Raw genomic sequence first — 12216 nt, forward strand, 5'->3', positions numbered from 1 at the left:
TATATAATTTATATATACAATAATTAAGTTATATAAATAATTTATATATGTATATACTTTATATCAATAAAATATTTATTAGTTATCTAAAATAATTAATTAATCAAGTTTGAATCAAATCAAATATTTGAATACTTAATCGGATTCGAATTTGGATATTAATTTTTAATATCCGTCAGATATCGAATCGAATTTGGATATCGGGTTTTCTAATCGAATTCGAATTCGAATATTGCCTGATCCGATTCAAATTCGATCCGTTTATACCCCTAGCAAAGTTATTTACAAAATCATCTAATAAATCATTGTCAACATAATCAAACCCATTCTAGATAGTAATATCTCTCCATTTCAAAGTGCATTTATGCCAAATAGACAAATTACTAACAATATTCTTATTGCTCATGAAATGATGCATACAATGAGAAAAAAAAGAATGGGAGCTCAAGCAAGATGACTTACAAAATTGATATGGAGAAATCTTATGATAGAATAGAATAGAATTTCATTGTGAAAAGTCCTTCAAAAGATGGGATTTCATGATAAATGGATTGGGTGGGTCATGGAGTGCATTAAGGCCCTATTTGATTTCACTTAGAATAAGCACTTGTACTTGTTTTAACATACAAGTGCTTATTCTAAGTGTTGGGAACACACATTAAATGGTAAAAAGGTATTTATGCGTGTTTGGTAAAAAAGTCACCAAGAAATACTTTTTTAAAAAAAGTACTTATAAAAAAGTGACCTGAGATTTGCTTTTTTTTCAGCACTTCTTGGATAAGTGTTTTTTTTAATCGAATGGGACAATTCAGTCCCTAATTTTTTTTTAATATCGGTTTTACCCCCGCATGAGGGTTTTCTTCCCTCCTCCTATTCGAACACAGCAGACGTAGAGGACAGCAAACTCTAGTTGCAAGTCCACCGATGATGATCGACGATGACATCTCAACCCATATCCTTCCCAAAACTCGTAGCAAGTTGAGTTTTCAAAATCCAAACCCTCCCCACACTCTGATTGGTGGGTTGAGTCTATAACATACATCTAATTTCTTGTTATATCTTGTTATATATAAGTAATAAACAAGTCAAATAGCATGTAAACATCAAAATTTCCAATTATTTGGTTAAATATGTAAAGAAACACATAAATTATCAATTATACATTACACAAAATTCAAAATATTATTACATTCAACAACAACTACATTAGTTCATATGCCTTCCAACAATATATGGGTCAGGGTGGATCGGGTCTAGCATAATACTATACCTTACTGGTATTGATGATGGCAATTTAACCCATCCCCGTGGGGCCTTGCCCTGCTCCGCCCCAGTCGGGGTAGTTATTTTAACCATAGATTAGGGTTCGGGGCAGGTTAAGGGAAAACCAGAAACTCTAGGGGTCAGGGATGGGACGGGGCGGGGAAGGTATTTGTCCACCCCGCCCCAACTATATTATATAACATAATATATATATGATCGTTAATATATGCTAATATATATTATATTATGTTATAATATTATTACATAATATAAAATAGTTTTAGATAGGTTTCAAAAAAATAAAAAAAAATAATAAATTTATAAGTATATAAATAAGAATGACCAAGACAGGGCGGGGCAAAGTCGAGGATCCCTATTCCTCGTGGGGACGGGGATGGGGTTAGGACTTTTAGCCCTATTGGGGTTTGGGGTGGGGAATTTGAATTCAGGATTGGGTATGGGGTATGCAAAACCTGGCCCTGACTCGCCCTGTTGCCATTCCTAACTGGTACCCATATGGGTTGTGAAATCCCAAAACCTATTCGCACCACAAAATCCATTTCTCAAGGAAAAAATAAACCCACTTTTTTGGGGGCGGATAGGTGTGGATGCCCAGTATTTCCATCCCTAACTACAAATGGCCTAATCCCTCACTCAAGAGTACGTAGTGTAGCCCCTCTAAGATCCAATCAATTCTTTACTTCACCCTTCTACTCTCCTTAGAATTTTGGAGTCGATCGAATGTGTCAAATTCCTCAACCTTATAGAACTAGAATTGCATTTCTTTGTAACATTTTGAGTGGCTACTCAAGCAATAGTTGAGTCTATAGACCTACTTGAATAAGGTTAAACGATGATATTAGAAAAACTTACAACCAATCAACTGGTATCATAAAAGAGATGACCAATCAGGCTGTATTCATCAAAATTCATAGGGTGCTTTGATTGGTCAAAACTCTTTTGGTACCATGTCTTTCTCTTCTCGTATCATAGGTTTTCCATAATAATACTAACAACTAAATAATTTAAACATAGTTATAGAAGATGCAGAAAGATGATATTAGAGAGAGAGAATAAAATAATGCAGAGGTTGGTGTCTTCCTTTCTTCCATTTATAAATTGTTGTGTATTGGGTGGCTTAAGGTGTAAAGGAGAGCTAGAATCTTTGATATCAATGCAAACACACATTTGATCCTTATTTTAAGTGTAGAAATCATGAAAGAGGTCAACATTGCTCAATAAATGAAATGCAAATTGGTTAAAAGATGCCGGAATTGAGGAGTAATCTTTGATATCCAAGACAGTGCATATTGAAGTGACACCCAATATGATCTGGATTATGGTTCGGCAAATGCATTTTCTTGTTTTTTCTTCTTCCGTTTGCTCACGACATTGGAGTCATTCAGTCTACTAGGATGGACCCAACCTCTTTTGCTCTCACAAATGACAAGAGAGAAATGAAGAATTTATTCTGCTAAAAGACTTGAAGAGAAATGAAAAGTTTTTTAGTCCAATCACATGAGTAGGATCTGATAATTATTCTCCATCTCTTTTTTTTTTTTTTTTCTTGGGCAAATCTATTAAACTACCTCTAAGTTTTAGGAAATTGATTTCCTCACCCATACTGTTTAGAAATTGCCTTAAAGTACTTCTCAAGTTTTCTAACAATTGACTATATCTTCCCTGGCTGTTAGCATTCATTAATGGAAAGATTGAGAAAACTATTCTACCCATCTTTCTTCTTTAAATTTTCAAAATGAAACACTTGAATAAACCTGCAGTATTTGAATAACACCTTTCTCTTGATTTGACAATAAAATCTTGCTGGCCTTCTCCTCATGGCAAGTTTTCTCCATTGGCAAAGATTTCCAACGGATAGAGATGTCCAACAAAACCATATACAACTCAAAAGCTAGATGGAATCATCTCTCTTCTCCCCATGACAAACTTTCTTGACCTTCAACTAAGTAAAGATTAAAGGCTGTGTTATTGTCTACAAGGTGAATGCTAAGTTTTATTTTGAAAAATTGAAGAACAATGGAGGTAAAATCGACCATAAAAGGGTAATATTGGATTTTTTTAGAAAAAACTCTATACGTTATGTGGTGTCACATGTGAATGGATTGTGATGGAACACTAGTGGATGCCAACATCAGGGGGGGATTTAGTCAATTGTCACAAAACTTAGGGGTAATTTAAGCCATTTCTAAACAGTAGGATAGAATTACTCAATTTCCTAAAATTTAGCGGGACTTTAAGAAATTTGCCCTTTTTCGTCAACATGTTTCATTGTTTCCTATAAAGTAATCAATTGAATTAAGCTAGTGGAAAATGCTTGTATAAACAATTTGTTTGGATTTGGAATTTGAGAGAATGAAATTGAGATCACCTGATTCTTGTTATGCGAAATCAGAAACTTGCAAAATTCCATGCAGCAACCTCTCCAAACCTAACCAGAGTTCACATGTAGTGGTAATTTTATTTTTAATTTCATTATTTTATTGGGGGGGGGGGGGGGTTGAGGAGAGGAAGGAATTTGAAATTCCTCTTCCTATTTAGTTCACATAAACACAGCCTTAAAGGAGGAGGAAGCATAGGTCTCTTTAATTACACTTGTATTTTGCATTTATCAATGATATGATCACAGACAGGTTATTTACTTCCATTCCAAGAAGTTATTCTTTGTTGCTTTATTTATTTCCTTTATTTTGCTTCAAAAACAAAATATTATTAACATCCCAGTGATGATGCATCAAAGATTCTAAATCCACCATTACCCAAGGAGGAGAACATATAACATCCAAGGGCTCCACTCTCCAAACTACCACCTTCTATTGATGGGGCAGGTTTCAGATAACAGCTTTTCAAACAAGCAAAATTCCAGCTCTTTCTTCTTGGCCCTTAGAATTCTGAAGCTTTCTGATTAGCATTACTTGGAAAAAGGTGCAGACATGGTAGACATGGAGATCGGCTCACATGGACCAAGAAAAAGGAGATCACTATTCTAGAAGTTTCTTATCTACTGAAGGACATGGTTGAATAGAGAACAACTCAACCCTGAGTCCTGCCTGAAACTGCTTAGAGGGATTTTTTCTTTCTTTCTTTCTTTCTTTTTCCCCTTCCATTCTTGTGATGTTCCATGAGATAGAATTCCTGCTGATGAGGTTCTGGAATAGTAGAAATTCCTTCAGTGTTTCAAAGACTGTGACAGGGAGTAAGGGACCCAAAAGTTTGAAGGACATAAGTGACTGCAAAGTTGAAATATCCAGAACAGAGTATGTGAGATGGGGCCCTATTGGAAAGGTACCAGGGAAGTCTAGACACAGTACATTGTATTCATTCTTTTGGATAATTATAAAGAGGAGGCTGCTTTCTTTCCATTGGCTCTGGTCATGATAAAAGCAACCTTGCAAGGCTAAAGGTATACATCCAAGAAAACTGTCACCATGGATGTTCACTCCACATTTCTCCTTTATAATTCAAGTGGGTACCCACCAAAACAACTGTTTCTTCATGGGAGTTATTAGGCCATAAATACACATCAACTTGAAAAAAGAATTTTCTTCGGGGGCTGTTTGGTTTCTTGCTTTTTGAAGTGGTCATCATCATTACACATCTTTAGATTGCTCTGCAGATATGGTTCATTAACTCCACTGCCTCGACCTAGCTTATATGGTGGCACTGCCGCACTGGTGTTGTCATGCATGCATGTTAAAGGATGAAAAAGAAAAGGGAAATCATTCCTAGAGATTGTTTGGAAAAGCTTTTAAAAAGTGATTTTGCGCCATAAGCAGCAAAAAGAAAGTAAAAAAAAGGAAAGAAGAAATCGAGCTTCGTAAAGCATCATATGAAATGTCACTTAAGAAGAAAACAGAGTAGTAAAAAGCTGAATTAGGGAACTGGATCTTTCACATGAAAGGTCACATAGCTGACTTTCCTCTTTGGAAATAGTCTTTCAAAGATTTTAAAATTTTCATTTTTTGGTGCAAGTGCATATGAAGAAGGGCTTAATTATTCTGAATTCATGGCATCTGTTTTTAGACTCAAGTTGTCCACTCATTAATATAAACAATTTTATGCTGGTTTGCCATTCTTGCTATGCAATTGGAGGGTCTTCACTTTTCAGGAAGCACGTTTCTTTAATTTTGATTTCTATTATTTTTTTATTAGGTTCAAAGCATCAATGTGCAGTTATGCACAATAGACAGTGTGGCGTGTTTTAAAGGGCTGATACTCATGGATGCAAAATTTTCCCTTTATCAAGCTTTGAATCTGAACATGTCTGCTATGAAGGGAAACCTGACATCGGTTTCACTTCCCATACAGTGCTCCCCACGCAAACTAATACCTATGACTCCGTGTCAAAACTCAAAAGAGTACTACAGTGCAAAATCTTGTTTGTTTAATTTCTAAACATTTGTACTTTTATCAAACTGAGTGGAAATAGTAGAAATATAAATATTTATTTTTTTGGTTTAAAAAATATAAATATGTTTTAGTGTATATAAAATACAAGGTTTTTTCAGATGGTTTTTGAATTGCGGTTGATCCGAACGGTTAGACCGTTTGGCCTGGGAACCATCCAGGCAACAATAGGTTCTATTTTATTCCAAACCCAATCCCTGACCAAAAACCATTGAATCAGTCAACAATTTGTTGACCCAAATGGTCAAACTGTTGATCTATTCGATCTGTTCAACGATTTTTGGTGGTTTTTTTATTTTAATTATTTAATTTTTTTTTTATCAAAACAAATTGTCTATTCAAACCAAATGATTGAACCGTCGACCAAAAAACGAGTGGACAGAACAATTCCATTTCTAGATCGTTTTTCAAAACATTGGTTTTGCATTTTATATATTTGATTTGTACTCCTTCCAAACTGAGCCCACGGTACAATACAGGGCGTGATACATATGGACACTTTGAAACTTGCTTCCATTACAAGGATAACAAAAATTCATACATCCAAACAACCCCTAATAAAAATGTGGCTCTATTTTTACTCACAATGCAGTGTTACCGCAGAACAAACATGTAATAATTAGAAGAGAGAAGAGTTGTTTTGTAGCAAAAGAAAAGGAGGTGGCACTTCATATGGTACAGATCAGCAGCAGCGTTGGGGAGGTGGCCCGGCCGGTGTGGCTTGTCATCTGCCTCTCTTTCGTCTTTTGCTTTTCGTTTCTATTTATTTATTTCAAGTTTGTGGGGCCGGGTGGGGGGCGCGATTTATTTTAATGGTCGGGATGAAGTGGGCCCGTACAAGGTCCAGAACCGCCACCATGGATGGAGACATTCAACTTCGACTCATGCGGTGGTCCCACGTGTCAGCTCAGTCCCATCACGTTCACGCTCCTTGATTCTATGTATCCTACGTCTATTTATATCTCATTTTCTCTATCTACATGATGATTTCACCAACCATACATGCTCTGATGCTGTCCATTATTAGTACTACTAATTACTGATTACTAAAAGTTCTGAACCGACTCAGCATTCGGGTCAGACTCAATTGAGTCGATTCCCTTCCCTTGGCCAGCCTGTAGGCCTATTATAACTTGCCACTTGTCCTATACCAGAAGGGTTGGGCCCACCACCAATGTGGGCTATCGCAGTGTGGTGGGTCCAGACTGAAATTATATAGTACTGGTCTTAGGCCGGACTTGCGGAACGTAGTTTGGCTTTTTATTCACGAGCTCTGGGTCACAAGTCTGTCTGTCACCCGAATAATGCACCGAAAATTGGATTCCTAGGTACATTTTTTTGGTGATTGAGCAGCAGAACTGCAGCACAAAACAATATTCTTAATACCCTAACAATGTAACTTTTCATTTGCGCCGGTGTAGATGCATAGGATTACAGTTAAGCTTTGTTTGTTTACAGTGCAATTTAGTACAAATGAATGAGTGTGAAATAAGAAAAATACAAATTTCAGTCCATTTTGATTCAGTTTTCATTTTATTTTGCTTTAGTTTTTATTTCATCACCTCATCTGCATTGCAATTTAACAAATTAAGATGAAAGTAAAAAACAAAAATAAATCAGAACGTGCATTCAAATCATTTGCAATATAAACAAATTATTAGGCCTTAGGCTTCATGGAAGACTGTAAATACAAATGCTGTTATTGTCATGAACCCTGCATATTTGTATTTGCACTCTTCGTAAATGAAGTTTTTAGTCTAAATTTTAGAAAATGCAAAGTTGGTTTAGATTTGTGATGATAATTTTGTATTGTTGCTAAATGATTCTTAATTGTGGTAGGTATAACCATGAATCTCGAGATTGGAATCCACATTTTTTTCATTAACCAACTTTGAGTGTAAAATTTGCATTCAAACTAAACCGATTTTGCTCTTATTTTGAATGCAAATATGCCATTGAATCTTAATTTTCTGTCTTTTTCAATACATAAATGCATTTTCATCAAATGGAGATAGATTTTGCATCTGTTTGGCAACGTTGCCGTTGCTCCAAACAACATCACCATGTCAGAAAAAATGGTGCTCCAAGAAACGGGCATTTGTTTGGAACTGTTTTTCCAAAAAAAATGGTACTTCAAACTACGCCTTGAAAATCGGGAAGGCATGGCTTGGAGCAGTGCCAAATTTGGTGTTTCCTGGAGTTATAGCTCGTTGCTGCCAATAGGGATGTGAGGTGGCAGTGATGTGGCACTGGATAATGGGCATCGGCCACCAATGTTGAAAATGTTTCCTGAAGCATTGGTACCAAACAGAAAAAGTTGTTTCAAAAAACGTCATTCCTAACAGCAACGATTCCAAACAAAAAAAAAAGGCGTCATTTTCTGAAAATACAGTGCTCAACCCACACATCAACAAAACGGTGCTGCATTTGCAGTATCGATGCCAAACATATACTTCATTTTCAACCCTATAAAACTGAATTAGAGTGTATATATGCAATAAACAAACGTTTGTACTCCTTACAAACTGAGCTTTGGGTCTTATTTGTTTTATTTACCATGGAAAAAACATTACCTCCGACCAATGTCCCAGAACAATTCAGGGGCCTCAGTGAAATGGGGATCAATTTGGCTGTTTGTAAAAAACAGTTTGGACTGTTTTGAGAGCTAACCTGTACACTGTTTTAAGAGCCTCTATACATGGCATCTTAGCTAATTAAGGTCTTCATTTGTCTTTTTAACTTAAAAAATATTGAATATAAATACCATTTTACCTACACTCATTATGATACGCCACCTTCCAAAACAGCGCAAATTATTTTCTAGAAACAGCCAAAGTTTTTTTTAGTGAAATATGAGCATGCCATGTTAAAAAAAATAAAAAAAATCAACTGATGTAATGTATTGATGAACTTATTGCAAACACCAATGTATTTGCATTTCACCGGGAGGTCACTGAAGTGTTATGCAACCATAGTCGCAGATAATGCGAGTTCTTTATAGGGATAGAATAAAACAAAGCCTAATCAAATTTGGCTTTTTTTTTTTTTATTAGTCCAAATTAAATTTCACCGTAAACAAGGAGATTGATTAAAAGAACAGCTTATCACTTGCACTCAGATTCTTCTTTTTAATTTATTTTCAATGAAGGTGAGTTTGGAGCACCATTAAATCATGATTGGGACGATACTCAGCCTAACTCGCCTGTTATCGAACCAGTGAGGTGAGTAGGTGAATAGGGCGATCCCTGTATCAACTCACTGGTTGCTGTCCACACCCCAAACAAACAATGAGGGACACCTAAGATATGCGGCAGAGCACGAATAAATTATTACTTACAAGATACGAGATGCATAGAAGTTATCGGATTCCAGCGGGATGACGTGGCTTTCAGCTTGACCACGTGGACTGTGGGTCCCCCTTTTGAGCTGTCCAGCAGAACTGACCAATGGCCTCCATTGACAGGAGAGCCAACCAATTGAGGCATAAAGCATGGTAAAGCAAACGGCGCCAAGATCGGAAAAAACCCACTAAAGCTGAACACGCCACATCAGCTTTACCTCAATGTGGGACCCAAACACCACCGCCCTTTCTCTGGCTTCTTCCTCCGAGTGGGACCCGTTTAGGTACTGGATAGCTTTCCAGGCTAGAAAGTCGAGCCTCAACACCATCCTTTATGGTGGGACCACTGACCGCGTGACACGTGGCAACTATTTGGGTTGGGATCGTAGGAGCCATCTGTGATGATGAACTGGCGAACCGTTGAGATGTGCGGTTCATAGTTTTCTCTTTTTTATTATTTACTTAAATTTAGAATGAAAAGAAAAATAATAGAATAGTCAATATTCTTTCGTTCCAGCAATTATAGACGTTGGTGGGTGTCGGTCAGGAGATTCTTTTTCGTTGTGTAAGCAGTATAAATAGACGCCATTTCCACCATTTCTTTCATTCGATCGCCATCACTTGCTCTGCTTTCGCACTTGATCACTCTTCTCTCGCTTAGACTCTGTGTTCTTTCTTGATTCATCAATGGCTTCCGTCGAGGTGAGCCATCTTTCTTACTCTCTCTCTCTCTCTCTGAAAATCCAGATCATTGGTTCTTCTTGTTGTTCGTTTGCTAGTAATCTTGATATTGTTTAGTTGCAGATCGATTTGCACTACATATCTGTTTGATTGATATTAAATCCCTTCCAAAAGAGGAAATTAAAAAACTTTGATTCATTTGGATCGTTTTCGGTGGAGAATAAGTAAGCCACAAGTGAGGTCGATCGATGTTTTCTCTTGATGATCACTGAAGATGAGTTTACTCATCAAAGGAATTTCGATTCATACTGACGATGACGAACTGCCTAATAGAGATCTAGGAAACTTCTGATCAAGATGATCAACTGCTTAGGAATTAGGACCAGAGGGTTAGATCATACATATACAGCCTATTTTGGATGTATCGGCATGCAAATCTTTAGATCATCTCTTTAAGAACTACAATCGTATTGAGAGGAAGCTTCATACGCTCCAGAGAAACCAGAGCATCTGCAACAAGATGATCATCTGGTTCGCCATGTTACGATGCATCGGTCTACAGCCACAAAGTGTAGATCCTGGGCTTTTGTTTTCTGGATTGGAGTTTTCTCTTAGGATCTGGATCAAAATAATAGGAATATGCAGATAATGAATTTTCTGACTATGAGGATTACAATCCAAGCTTTGGTGGTCGCGATCTACATCTATAGCTGTAGATCAAATCATCAAAGGCTAGCTTCATCTTACCGCCACCTTTGCTGAGGTAGCTTAAATGGAATAAACTTGATGAGCTAGTCTTTAAGGTCCCTGAGTCACCAATCTGGAGCCCTTTGATTGGTGGGCCATGTCCAACATCTAGCCATTGATATTTATTTATTTTATATTCAGCTGTCTCATCAGTTCAGGTTGATCAAAAGGTTTTTATATTGATTTCCCATTTTCCTGCTGAGCTTGGGTTGGGCTTTACCTTTAATCATCTAGGTTACGTGGTTGTATTAGGCCCTTTTTCATTTTATTCTTCTCAGTTTTCCTTTTAATTTAATTTTAATTGAAGGGGAACTTTTGTAGTATTATATGATAAAATCATTAAACAGCACGGGCATTCCAGTCATTCCATTCGATAATTGCATGGTATTTAAAACATAAAATCTCACGTAAAGGGCATAATCGGTATTTTGGATGGTAATAATATTTTAATGTGTGCAAAGACCTATTTTGGGCTTTTTAGTTTTAGCCTTGTCCGAGGATGGCAATAGTCGACAAGTTGTAAATTGCAATTTTCGTTTTCATTTCCATTTTTATATCTTGGTGGGCCCAAGTGGGTCATATCAATGCCCAATAAGAAATTACCCATAATGTACTCCACTATCTATTTTATTTACGAGATTACCTGGTATGGACGGTTATTTTTTCATTTCTTTAGCTGCATCAAATCCAGGACCCATGTAGCAAATTGGGTGGTCATGATCATAATACAAAATTGAATTATCACCCTTAGGTTCTAAGGTGGGACCTATGTTGTTCACTCAGCATCTGGTTGGATGTTATGGTTTGACACGTGTGGCTATTATATTGATACATGAGGTCGTGGGTCCACATTGCAGGTCGATGCAACCCCAGCTGCAGAGGTTTTCAGCAAAACAGAAGAAAAAACAGAGGTTCCTCCCACTGTAGAAGAACCAGCAGCAGAACCAGTTGAAGTGGAAGCTGCTTCTCCGGCGGCCGAAGTTGAGGAGCCCCAACCAGCGACGGAAGAAGCTCCCAAGGAAGAAGAGGTTGAAGTAACCAAGGAGGAAGGAGGAAGAGAAGGAAGAGAAGCCCGCCGAAGAAGTGGTTGTTGATGAGGCAAAGGAAGTAGAAGCAGAAGCCCCAGTTGCTGAGGTGACAGAAACAGCTGAGGCCCCCGCAGCAGCAGAAGCTGCTGAAGAACCTGCAGCGCCTGCTGCTGAGCAAATCGAGGAGACCACCACACCTGCTGTCGAAGAGCCAAAGGCTGAAGCAAAAACAGAAGCCAAGGGTGAGGAAGAAACCAAGGTTGAAGACGAGAAAACTGTTGCTGCTGAGTAGATGTCTTGTTACGAAAATGGGGTTTTGTTTGGCTGCATAGATTAATTATTATGAGATAATTTAGAGTATCAATGAGGGGCTAGTGATGTGTTATGAGTCGAGTAATCCATCTCTAGAATATTTTCTGGGTTGGTTGTGGCTTAATTTGTTCCCTTTTCTTTGGGCGGATTTGAAGGATGTTGTTGTTTGATGTTGCTTAAGATTATCTACTGGTAATGGGTGTTTACTTATAGTTAATTTTTGGGCAATTGGCACTTGTTTCTATGGCTTTATTCCATTGGGCAAACGAGACTTCATAAGAGATATTTGGAATAATAGTGTCATCAGGTGGAAACGAGAGAGAGAGAGAGAGAGAGAGAGAGATAGGGTCTATAATTGATGGCAATAAAGGAATCCAAAGAATATGTAGGGAAATAGAGGAAGTATTTAAATATCGTACA

General features: G+C 37.3%; 1 long non-coding RNA gene across 1 annotated transcript; it reads left to right on the forward strand.

Annotated features, from left to right (window-relative positions):
* The first annotated feature begins 9591 nt into the window (after window positions 1-9591).
* On the forward strand, window positions 9592-12013 carry LOC104586275 (uncharacterized). Its single transcript, XR_733431.3, has 2 exons — window positions 9592-9730; window positions 11314-12013. It is a non-coding gene; the product is annotated as an uncharacterized LOC104586275 (long non-coding RNA).
* Window positions 12014-12216: the final 203 nt, after the last annotated feature.

Source organism: Nelumbo nucifera, chromosome 1 (assembly GCF_055504915.1).
Source record: "Nelumbo nucifera cultivar China Antique chromosome 1, China Antique-T2T, whole genome shotgun sequence".
Classification (NCBI taxonomy): Eukaryota; Viridiplantae; Streptophyta; class Magnoliopsida; order Proteales; family Nelumbonaceae; genus Nelumbo; species Nelumbo nucifera.